Source organism: Paramormyrops kingsleyae, chromosome 3, assembly GCF_048594095.1.
Source record: "Paramormyrops kingsleyae isolate MSU_618 chromosome 3, PKINGS_0.4, whole genome shotgun sequence".
NCBI lineage: Eukaryota > Metazoa > Chordata > Actinopteri > Osteoglossiformes > Mormyridae > Paramormyrops > Paramormyrops kingsleyae.
Genome location: NC_132799.1, coordinates 22,325,066 through 22,337,790, shown reverse-complemented (window position 1 = coordinate 22,337,790; position 12,725 = coordinate 22,325,066).

Genomic DNA, 12,725 nt, shown 5'->3' with positions numbered 1-12,725 from the left:
ATTTGCCATTATTTGTTGGGTGAAATGAGCACCAAAAAAATAAACCACCCATTATTAACACTTCATGGCTGTATAAATAGGTCATCTGGTTTGCTGAATTCTCAGAATACTCCGAGAAAGCAAAGCGCAGGGTTCGCGAGGCGCGCTGGAACGGATGAAATGTAGCTCGCTGTGAGTTACGTTAGGATCTGGTTATTGATTTGGAATATCTGTTACCGTTTCGCAGCGGCCTACTCGGAACATTAATGCAAAAGTTACCCATGCAGGTAGTCGATATAATAATAATACTACTACTAATAATAATAATAATAAAAATATCGGCCTGAAAAACAAGTAAAGCACAATCTTTCTAAATGTTATTCCATTTGCATTTGTTTGTTAAATATAATGCTTAGATGTGTCGTTAGGCTGTTTAATAATAACGTGTAATAATAATAATAACGTACAATAACGTGAGTTCCATCCCGAAATTATACTCCCTGAGACATCCCCTTCCTCTGACTGGAAACTTGCATTTATTAATATATCAGGTAATCCCACGAGCGCCTCCATCAACTGCACTCATTTTAATCTGGGTGAATCATGTGTGCCGTTCCGTGCCGCAGTTTCCGCCTTCTCACGACGGTGTCCATCCCCATGAGGTTTAACTTGGCTCCTTATTCGGATTTTCCGGTCCACCTTAAATGCTGCGCAGCCGGATGCAATGACGCGATTGCGCCTGTAGGGGGACTCATTTAGCGAGGCTCACTCCAGAACTTCATTTAAGCTTTCGATTCATATTTATTGAACACGATTCGGCTTATATGTCAATACTTTGAGGAAAGTACATATCTGGGCAGTTTCAATGATAGTATGTAATCTATAATAGTATGTAATAGTATAGTAATCTATCTTATTAGAAAAAGAGAAAATACAAACGTTTTTCCATTCCCAATTCTGAATACTGAATCGTTTTATTCGGCACGTACAAAGTATAAGGAATTTCTTTTGCTGCGGGTGGTGTCATGACATAAGCAAAATTAAACATACAACTAAACTTATTATTCTGCAGATGAACAAAAATATTCTTTAACCTTAAAAACACCATAGGCCATTGTATAGAAATGTGTTATTAGGTACATTTTATTATATTAATTTCTGTATTGCACAAAAAATTGATGTGACTTCCTTTGATGCATTATCTGTACTTCTGTATAAATATGTATAATTTTATACTTATCCTCTGTTAGTACTTATTACCTTGTCTTTTTTACACTGATAATTATTTTTCTCTTATTTTATACTTATCCTCTGTTGAGTACTTATTTCTTACCTCTCTTTTTTTTTTTGGTATGTCTAGCACAGTCGGAGAGTACTTTTTTCAGCCAGGGAAACACATTTCACTGTATGTTGTACCAGCTATAACTACATGTGACAAATAAAGAATCTTGATCTTGAATATCAGAACAGAGCTGAGTGTGGTCAAAGGACTTCTGCTGAGACAGAACAGGATCATCATCCCAGAGTCACTGCGTCAAGAGATGTTGAAAAGGCTACATGAGGGCCACCTTGGAGCAGAAAAATGTAAAAGAAGGGCTAGAACTGCAATCTATTGGCCTGGAATAAACGCCGACATTGACAGGATGGTGTCAACCTGTGATATGTGTCTGAAGCATCGTGCTAAGCAACAGAAGGAACCAATGATTGTCAATGACCCACCGGACACACCATGGCAGGAAGTTGGGACTGACTTAATTTTCCTAGATGGACAAAACTACTTGCTTGTGATAGACTATCTGTCAAACTATCCAGAGATTGCATTGCTTACCAGTGCATCTACTGCGGGTGTGGAAACACAGATGAAGTCCATCTTTGCGAGACACGGCATCCCGCAGGTTGTTTGTAGTGATAATGGGCCATGCTACAGTAGCAAAGACTTTCAGAGATTTGCTGAGGAGTATGGGTTTCAACATGTGAAATCGAGCCCATTATATCAAAGGAAAATGGACAGTGCACGTAGGTAGCTTATAAAACCTGATAATGTGCAGGGTAACCTAATGCACATTTTATATAATATTAGTTTTATTAGCACATTTGATTGTAAGCTGGTAAGGCTATGTGTGGGCCTGGCAATATCAACTCACTTGAGTTTGGAGGTAGACTACTACCGTTTGTTTTGGTTATTATTAGGCTGTTCTTAAGCAACGTTTACATTTGGCTATGCCTTTTCAACTGATGTTGCACATGTCACTGGTCATTTGTTGTGGCAATAAACTTTTGTCTTTAATTTTGGCTATCTGACTGATTTTCATTCGGGTGCGGGTCGGGTGTTGGTATTTATTTATAGCGGGTCGGATTGGGTGTGGAATTCTATTTTATTTCTGTCAGATAACGTTTCGGATATGGGTTTAAGTATGACGGGTACGGGCGGGTGCGGTTTGTCAAAATCAGACCTGTGCAGGACTCTGCTGCCAGGTGCAGCAATAATCACATAAATAATTATCATATAAATCATATTAATAATAAATTATCTGATGGGACTTGATTATGTCATTTTTGCGGGCGAAGAGCGGAAATTTCTGCGGTGGGGCAGTATAATCAAAATCTCTCCCATTGGCCAAATTTATATCGTATACTGTTTACACCATTTATACCACACAGTACTACTGTGCAGCATGGAAGGAGAACCTCCATATTCTTCCCAGTTGATTCTGGGGTTCGCCAGGGGTATGTTCTTGCTCCTACTTGCTTCCTACTTCTTGGAAAGGGGTGTGTGGCGCTCCGGATACCTTTGCAAGAAGACAAAGGTCTTTAAGAGTTCTGGTGCTCCCTGTCTTGCTGTATGGCTGAGACACGGACACTATCCAGTGAGCTGAGATGAAGACTGGATTCCTTTGATACTGTGTCTCTTCAGAAAATCTTTGGGAACCACTGGTTTGACTTTGTGTCAAACAAGCGGTTGCTAGAAGAGATTTGAATGAGACACATTACCTGCATTGTGAGGGAGCATCAGTTACAGTACTACAGCCATGTGCTGAGGACCCGAGTGGCTGGACCAGGCCAAAGGGGCGCCGATGTAACACCTGGCTGTGGCAGATGGATGGCCATTTTCGGGGACGGGATTGGACCGTGTGCCTGCCTGGGTGGTTGCTGCTGGGATCCTGAGGTGTTTTGTCATGTGGTGGGTGTAGCAACACACTGCGTCTGCGCATGCTCCCCAACATGACCTGACCTGACCTGAACCAGTGGGAATTTTTGCCCATTCATCCAGAAAAGGAATGTCTTATGAGGAGAGGTTAGCGGAACTGAATCTGTTTAGCCTTGAGCAAAGGAGACTAAGGGGGGATATGATTCAGGTCTATAAGATTCTAACGGGTCTGGATGCTGTTCAGCCAAATGACTATTTCAATATTAGTCTAAATACTAGAACTCGTGGCCATAAGTGGAAATTAGCGGGAGAACATTTTAAAACAAATTTGAGGAAGCACTTCTTTACACAGCGTGTAGTTAGAGTATGGAATAGTCTTCCTGCTAGTGTAGTGGAAGCTAAAACCCTGGGTTCCTTTAAATCAGAGCTAGATAAGATTTTAACAACTCTGAGCTATTAGTTAAGTTCTCCCCAAACGAGCTTGATGGGCCGAATGGCCTCCTCTCGTTTGTAAATTTCTTATGTTCTTAAGACTATTTCTATTAGGCACTGATGTTGGTTGTGAAGGACTGGCTTGCAGTTTCTGTGCTAGTTCATTCCAAAGGTGTTTGTTGGGGTTGAGGTTAGGGGTCTGTGCGGGCCAGTCTTCTTCTACACAAAACTCCAACCATGTCTTTATGGACCTTGCTTTATGCACTGGAGCACAGACATCCTGAAACAGAAAAGGGCCTTCCCCAAACTACTCCCACAAAGCAAAGAATTGCCCAAAATGTCTGCTGTATGTAGAGTTTCCTTCATTAGAACTAAGGGGCCTAGCCCAACCCCTGAAAAACACAGAATACGTTTCCACTGTTCAAGAGTTCAGGGGTGGCATGCTAGATCCAACCCATACCACTCCATCTGACGCTTGGCATTGTGCTTGGTGATGTGAGGCTTGCATGCAGCTGCTTGGCCATGGAAGCCCAATCCATGAAGCTCCCACTGTACAGTTTTTGTGCTGGGGTTAATGCCAGAGGAAGTTTGGAACTCTGCAGTTACTGATCGTTCTGTTACTTTACATGGTCTGTCACTTCATGTTTGAGGTTCTGTTGTCCCTAAACACTTCCACTTTGCAATAATACCACTTATAGTTGACCATGGAATATCTAGCAGGGAAGAAATTTCACGAACTAAATTATTGCAAAGGTGACATCCTATGACAGTACCATGCTTGAATTCAGCTCTTCAGAACATCCCATTGTTTCACAAATTTTTGTAAACCTGACTGCATGGGCAGGTGCTTGATTTTATATACCTATGGCAATGGTCCTCAGTGAAACACCAGAATTCAGTAATTAAGAGGTGTGTCCCAATACTGTTCTCAATATAGTGTATATGCAGATTGTTTATTACTAATTTTGCAGCATAATGTATGTTATTTCATATGCTAGCATAATATTACCTTTATTACAACTGACATTGCAATGACTTCATTGTTGCTGTGATATCACAGGCCTGTGTGAGCCAATGAAAGATCAAATTGCCATGGGATATAGCCTAAAAGTTCATTCTGAACATGGCATTATTTTGTGTTTCGGGTCCAGGATAAGAGCAAGTCGATGGTGGAGGTATGTATATGAGGACACCAGCTATAAATATGTTATATGTAATTTTAAATGTTATATGTTATTCTAAAACCTGGGAAATCTGTGTAAGAAAGATTTCTGTAATACCCTTACTCATGGCTGTGATCTTGACTGCAAAAACTAAAGAGCAATGAACATTGCAGTGAGTGACAAAGGTTTTGTTTACTCCAGGATACCTCTGTTGACTCAGAAGGGCCACTCTTCATACTAGCAGGGGATGGAGCAACATTTTGTCAATTATTAAAGAGCTGTTAGACATATTAGTTTGCATCAGAGAGTTGGCACTTAAATCGCTTTGATGGACGCTCATTAGCACATAAGAACATAAGAAATTTACAAACGAGAGGAGGCCATTCGGCCCATCAAGCTTGTTTGGGGAGAACTTAACTACTAGCTCAGATTTGTTAAAATCTAGCTCTGATTTAAAGGAACCCAGGGTTTTAGGGCACTACACTAGCAGGAAGACTATTCCATACTCTAACTACATGCTGTGTAAAGAAGTGGTTTCTCAAATTCAGTTTAAAATGTTCTTCTGCTAATTTCATTATCAAAGCTGCACATAGATATAGCAGACACTGTCTCAGAATCAGGATCTTTATTGCCACATGAACAAGGCTAGTGGAAATTTGTGTTAACACAGCTTGCTAAAGTTGAAGACACCATGACATTTGACAATTAACAACTAGGACATAAACAGACAGAAAATGAATACAGGGCACAAAATACAAAACAGACAATCTATATATGATCCATCCATCCATTGTCCAACCCACTTATCCTACTGGGTCGTCCAGAGCCCATCCCGGAAGCAATGGGCATGAGGCAGGGAACAACCCTGGATGGGGGGCCAGCCCATTGCAGGGCACACTCGCACACCATTCACTCACATATGCACACCTAAGGGCAATTTAGCAACTACAATTAGCCTCAGCATGTCTTTGGACTGTGGGGGGATACTGGAGTACCTGGAGGAAACCCCACGACGACACGGGGAGAACATGCAAACTCCACACACGTGACCCAGGTGGAGACTTGAACCCAGGTCTCAGGTAACAGTGCTAACCACTGCACCACCATGCCACCCAAGGTATATATGATATAAGGTATTTGAATATCTATTAAACAGGTTTTATTCTTTGGAATTTGATACACACAAGCAGCTTGAGCTGCTTTTGCCGTGTTTACAAAAAATCCAGGTGGACACCCATTCACCAACAAGATCGACTCTCTCTTAGTAAGAAACCCGAACACAAATGTTTTCAGCAACTCTCCCAATAAGGGACAGCAGTTTAATAAATAACTACTGCACTCTTTCTAAATATGCTCAGGTATAGACAGGCTTTGTGCTGATGTAAGAGTGTGTAGCTCAGTACACATAGGCACATAAAACAGTAAGAAAAGGAGCATAATTTGGAATCCGTATTCACTAGACCTGCACACCAGGAGAAATCAAGGTAAAGGGACCCAAGTTTTATTTCCTTTAGTTACTCTGTGTATTTGGTATCCACTATTGATCCCCATAGAGAGAATGGAATAAATAATAATAAAAGATGTACTTTAATCTGACTTCCTATATTGGCAAAACAAATAGTTACATGATACAGAGCAAACAAACGAAACTGAATTGACCTATGAGTCCTTATACAATATAGAAGTGGACTCTCCATATTCTCTGAAGGAGGACAGTGGATGCTACTGTAATAAAAGACAAGCATGTAACTTTTGAAATGCCCATATCTCTGCATTTCATTTCTATCATAATGTTGTGAACTGCAGCAAGATTGGCACTATCTGGATTATGGAAAACCAAGTATTTTCTGATGTGTAGTACTCTTAAATGGTGATTTCCACACATCTGCTTTCACACATTTGAATCAGCAAAAGATGGAATAGCTTGTGGTGAGGCTGCACCTTACTTAATTGCAGAAGCTTTTAAAAGAGGTTTTAACTTTCAAACGTGTGACATTTAGTACATACAGTAGTGGCTTGTGAATGTAGGCAGTTAAACAAAATGCTTATTTTGATTATGTGGTGTGTAAGAAACTATTTAGTTGGGAAGTTATTTGAATAAAGTGGTGATTTGATTTGAATAAAAAGGTAATTCATCAGGGAAAGTAACATGCGGTATAATACATCTTGACAAATCAGGTTATAAAAGGCTTAGATACAACACAGGGACTGTTATCTGTTGAGGTCACGGTCACTCATTACATTTAGCATGTAGCAGTGATGATCTATGTTATGCATCGTGTTTCATCTGGTTAAGACAGCTTCCAGGGGGGTATTCCATGAAGCAGGATTAAGGGAAAGTCTGACTTCTTTCGACAAGTATGGCTCATTTAAGTGGGCGTTCTGTTCCATTAACGTGTCTTAAATGAATCCCCGCTGAGCTACCATGGTAACTTAGGTGAGTGAACAAATCTGTTCCAGACCAGGGGGGTATTCCATGAAAGTAGCTAAAGGTTGAGTCTGACTTTCCCGAAAAGGTCAGACTCAACCTAGCTCCATCTCTAAACTTAGCCTCATGTCCTTCCACAAACACAGTTCAGCTTTAACTAATCAAGGCTCACTTGCATAGTGTCACTTAATGAATAAGTTAATGTAAATGTTATAAGTGCTTAGTACGGTGGTACAGTGGTTTATGCCGTCGCCTTATAACGCGAAAGTTGCTGGTTCGATCCCCATAGCCAACGGGGAACCTCCTGGGTTGAATCCACGTGTCATTATTACTGTATAATATTATTTGATCTCCGTAAAATACTTTCAATCACATGCGTGTGAAATGTTCTGCACAAATAACCATATCGCGTCTTTGCTAGTTAGTAATAAACTTTCAAAGTAGACAGTGACTAAACAAAATATAAAAATATCTTACTGTTCATATTATTTTAACGGATTTAACGGGTTTTTCCAATTACAGTAATTGCATTTCATGTTTTACCTTTGTAATATGCGTACGTTTTTATTTTAAAGTAAAATACCGTTATAACGGACTTCCAAGGACCTGGCAAAACAGTGAGGGGTTAATTCTATAATAATGCAGCTTCTAAAATAACAACAAACAAATGTATTTTTGTATAGCACATTATCACAACATTACATTGTCTCAAAGCGCTTTACAGCATCCCCACCCAAAGCCCCCAGTGAGTAAGCCATAGGCGACAGTGGCAAGGAAAAACTCCCTAGAAGGAAGAAACCTTGGAAGGGACCAGACTCAAAGGGGGAGCCCATCCTCCAGGGGCCGGCAGGGAGAGTCAAATACAGTCAATAAACAGTGAGTTTAATTAAACCTTATCCTACTACGTATTTAAAAATACACTCACATTGTTTTTTATCAGTCTTTTGTCATTCTCCTACTTCCTCCACTTCCGAACCATAGAGTCATTGATTTTGAATTCTCTCGCTGCTGCTCAATTCCCATTTACAACCGCGTAACTGATAGCCTGTAGTTTGAATTGTGCGTCGTAAGCATGTCTCTTCTCTGATGCTATTTTCAGAGTCCTTAGCTAAACAAATGTTGTTTCGCAGCGCACCAGTAGTACAATATAGAGACCTGCACTCCCGCGGCTACCGCGGGACCCAACGCACCGAGTGCGGCGCGGGACAAGATTTGATGGGTGGATGCAGGTGCGGGCGGTAAGGTCCTCATGTATGTGCGGGTTGCGGGAGAATAGAATTAATCGCGGGACTCCCGCAAAATGGAATACTGCGGGCGGGAACGGGAGAAAATAATATATATTTTTTGCGGGAGCGGGACAGAATCTTGCGGGAGCGGGCAGGAGCAGGACTGAAAAATCCGTCCCGCGCAGGTCTCTAGTACAATATACCTACCTGCCGTAGGCGTTGTGGAGGTAAGCGTACCTCTGTATGTGGCTTTACGTAATGTGCTGCAATTGGTTTATCGCTGCCAGCGTACGTAGTGTACGTATTACTACGTCCCTATGTCGGCAGGAAATGGTCCGACAGTCAATCAAGCGGAGCGCTTACTAAAATGCACAACAACATTTTTACAGATTTTGGAACTCAGTGCACACATAAGGCGCACCGAATTTAAAGGCGCACCGTGGATTTTTGAGAAAATTAAAGGCTTTTAAGTGCGCCTTATAGTGCGCAAAATATGGTATATACACTCACCTAAAGGATTATTAGGAACACCATACTAATACGGTGTTTGAAATGATTCGAGCTTTGTGACATGGCGCGTTATCCTGCTGGAAGTAGCCATCAGAGGATGGGTACATGGTGGTCATAAAGGGATGGACATGGTCAGAAACAATGCTCAGGTAGGCCGTGGCATTTAAACAATGCCCAATTGGCACTAAGGGGCCTAAAGTGTGCCAAGAAAACACCCCCCACACCATTACACCACCACCACCAGCCTGCACAGTGGTAACAAGGCATGATGGATCCATGTTCTCATTCTGTTTACGCCAAATTCTGAGTCTACCATTTGAATGTCTCAACAGAAATCGAGACTCATCAGACCAGGCAACATTTTTCCAGTCTTCAACTGTCCAATTTTGGTGAGCTCGTGCAAATTGTAGCTTCTTTTTCCTATTTGTAGTGGAGATGAGTGGTACCCGGTGGGGTCCTCTGCTGTTGTAGCCCATCCGCCTCAAGGTTGTGCGCGTTGTGGCTTCACAAATGCTTTGCTGCATACCTCGGTTGTAACGAGTGGTTATTTTAGTCAAAGTTGCTCTTCTATCAGCTTGAATCAGTCGGCCCATTCTCCTCTGACCTCTAGCATCAACAAGGCATTTTCGCCCACAGGACTGCCGCATACTGGATGTTTTTCCCTTTGCACACCATTCTTTGTAAACCCTAGAAATGGTTGTGCATGAAAATCCCAGTAACTGAGCAGATTGTGAAATACTCAGACCGGCCCGTCTGGCACCAACAATCATGCCACGCTCAAAATTGCTTGAATCATCTTTCTTTCCCATTCTGACATTCAGTTTGGAGTTCAGGAGATTGTCTTGACCAGGACCACACCCCTAAATGCATTGAAGCAACTGCCATGTGATTGGTTGATTAGATAATTGCATTAATGAGAAATTGAACAGGTGTTCCTAATAATCCTTTAGGTGAGTGTATATATAAAATCATATTAAAATAACACCCTTATTGCATTTGGCGTTTATACAACTGTTTGTACATGTTTATTTGTGCTTATTGTATGTGACTGCTTACAGTATTATTACTGTACTTTGTCTTTTCATGTCATATCAAGGGTCCAATTACTCGCACATATCTTTTCCTGTATTAAAATAAAAGTGCAAATGTGTCCTATTTCTCCAGCAAAATTGCTACAAAGACTAAACTGAATGCATTCAACAATGTAAAAACAAATCATACTTAAACAAGGTATATGTCCTGTAATAAATATTTTATTTGTGCCAGGGGCGTAGATTTAGGGTGGACGGAGGGGATGTGTCCCCACCAATATCCTCCGACCATTGAAATGTCCCCACCAATAATTTAATCCACTTAAAACGAAAAAAAAAAACAAAAAAAAAACAATCGTGCTGTCAACATTAACCTAGACACGCAGAAAGGGATAAATCACGTTCTCTCCTTGAGTCCTCCCGCCCCCAAAACACATATGAACATTTTGATTGGCTGTGCATTTCCCTGCTATCATGTGAGAGGCTGTGGCTGCGTTCAGATACAAGCAGCGCCAAATGCAGTGGATTTTTTTCCCCGTTCAAGAAGGTGTGTTGGGTGACACATGTGAGGATGGCGGCAGCAAAAAAAAAAGAAGCTGGACATAAGGAGCTTTTTTTCAAAGAAAAGTGTAAGTCACTTCAAGTTCGCTAGTGAATCCATCAAAGTCCATCAAAGTAACGACAACACTTAACGTTAATGCTAGTGGGGTTTTGACATTACACTATTCCTTAATTTAACTTAATGAATTGCATTTCGAGTGGATTAATATCAATCGAAGCATTGCTAGTATTAATGTAAAGTGATTTTGCATTTTGCAGCATATTAAAAAAACATGCATTCCGTGGACGGAGTTGGGGTGGCGGGGTTGGTGGGTGGGGCAGGGGATGGGGGGTGGAGTCATAGGTCCCCACCAATGTCCAGAGCAAATCTACGCCCTTGATTTGTGCTAATGTTATTATTATTATTGTTGTTGCTGTTATTATACCTGTGGTTCAGTCACTTATACTCGTGCAGAATATGCTTGCAAATATTTTAAAAGCAAATTATCAAAAGTATAGGCCTAAATTTTTATATTAACACAATAAAGTAATACTAAACAATAAAACAAACCGATAAATAAAACACTTTTAAATTCAAATGCCTTCGAATTTATTTATATACGTGTTTTTTCTGCAGAAATGTGGGTTAAAGACTCCGGTTGCTGAATTAGTCTATTGATATACGCTCTCAGCAACTCCCCGAGAGCCCGTTCGATGAACGAATCGAAGTTACGGGTTTTCGGACACTCGGTGAATCAAAAGAACCTGTTTAATGAACGAATCGAACTTACGGGTTTTCGGACACTCAGTAGGTGAATCGAACGAACGGTTCACGAACCGATCCCAAGAGTCCAGTTACGCTGTTAACAGGACTAAAATAAAAGCAGCTCTTCATCATTCATCACAACAGTAAATTATTGTATTTCTGTATACTAAAATTATATGTCTTTCATCAAAGAACAAACTAAGATATTTATTAACTTTGACGTTTACACAACAACATATGCAAGTTTACTTATGCTCATTGTATGGGTATGTGTGATGCTATTGGTAATATTGCAGTTGTTGTTAACTGTGATGTAGTCCTTGATACTCATGCACATGAATTTGGCTTAAGTAAAGAAAATAAGAACTATATATACACATATATTATTCAGCATCGACACCCTTTCTGCTTTTTATATATTGCTTTTTTATTGTGAATAGTCAAGCTGAACATTTTTGTTGAACACCAGCGCTGTCTTTGTCAAACAAAGTAACCTTGAGACAGATTTTTTATCCAATCCCACAATTCGTTTAGTCATATTATCAGGCGCAAAAAAAGACGGAAAAAAATTAATCATAGAATCGGTTTTAGAATCGATTCATTACAATGGACAGTTCGAAAGAATCGAATCAGTTAATTGAGCCGAACTTCCCATCACTAGCAGACACACTTGTGGTAGGCCTATAGATCTGTTCCCACATGTCGGACGTTCTTTGAGACAACGCTTAACTAAGCGAGACAGCCTGGTCCGGAGCAGAGTTGTTCCCATTTATAAATTACCATGGTAACTCAGCGGGGATTGTCGAAATAAGTCAGACTTTCCCTTAATCCTGCTTCGTGGAATACCCCCCTGGACACAGAGCATGGCCATCAGGCTGCCTGTCTACAGTGAATTATCCACTTGACGTACCGCTGAACTTTGGGCTCATTCTCACAGCTCCTGGGCTGTGTTGGACTAAAAATCTGATAAGCAAGGTATGTTATAATAAAGAAAAAGGTGGATCCTTTTGGAACATTAGAGTGCCAAAATATCAAAACATTACAGTTTAATTTACTGATGTCTTAAATGTGTACACACAGCATATAGGTAAATATGATATACTTTTTTTTTAAGCCATCCACTCACGGATAATGCATATTTATGTTTGGTGATCACAAAGCACAAAATATGTCACTGATGCAGGATAATGAGTGTGTTAGCTTAGCATTAGTCCCTATCAAGGTGGAGCACAATGGTCCTGTTATGTGTCATTTTCATGTAGAGTGCTGGGCGTGTACTGCTGCTGGACCTCATCAAGTCCTCTGAATGAATGAGTGGACAGCTGCCAATGGCACCACAGTGGAGGCTCTGCAGGCCTCCCCTGACAATGATTTCCCCCTCGTTGAGAGCACACATTTCTTTGGTAAGGTGCTAGACATCTATTTACTGGCATGTTGTCCATTTGGATTCATTTCACTTGGGATGAGCCACTGAAAATTTGTGGTAGGGTCATTAAGCACTT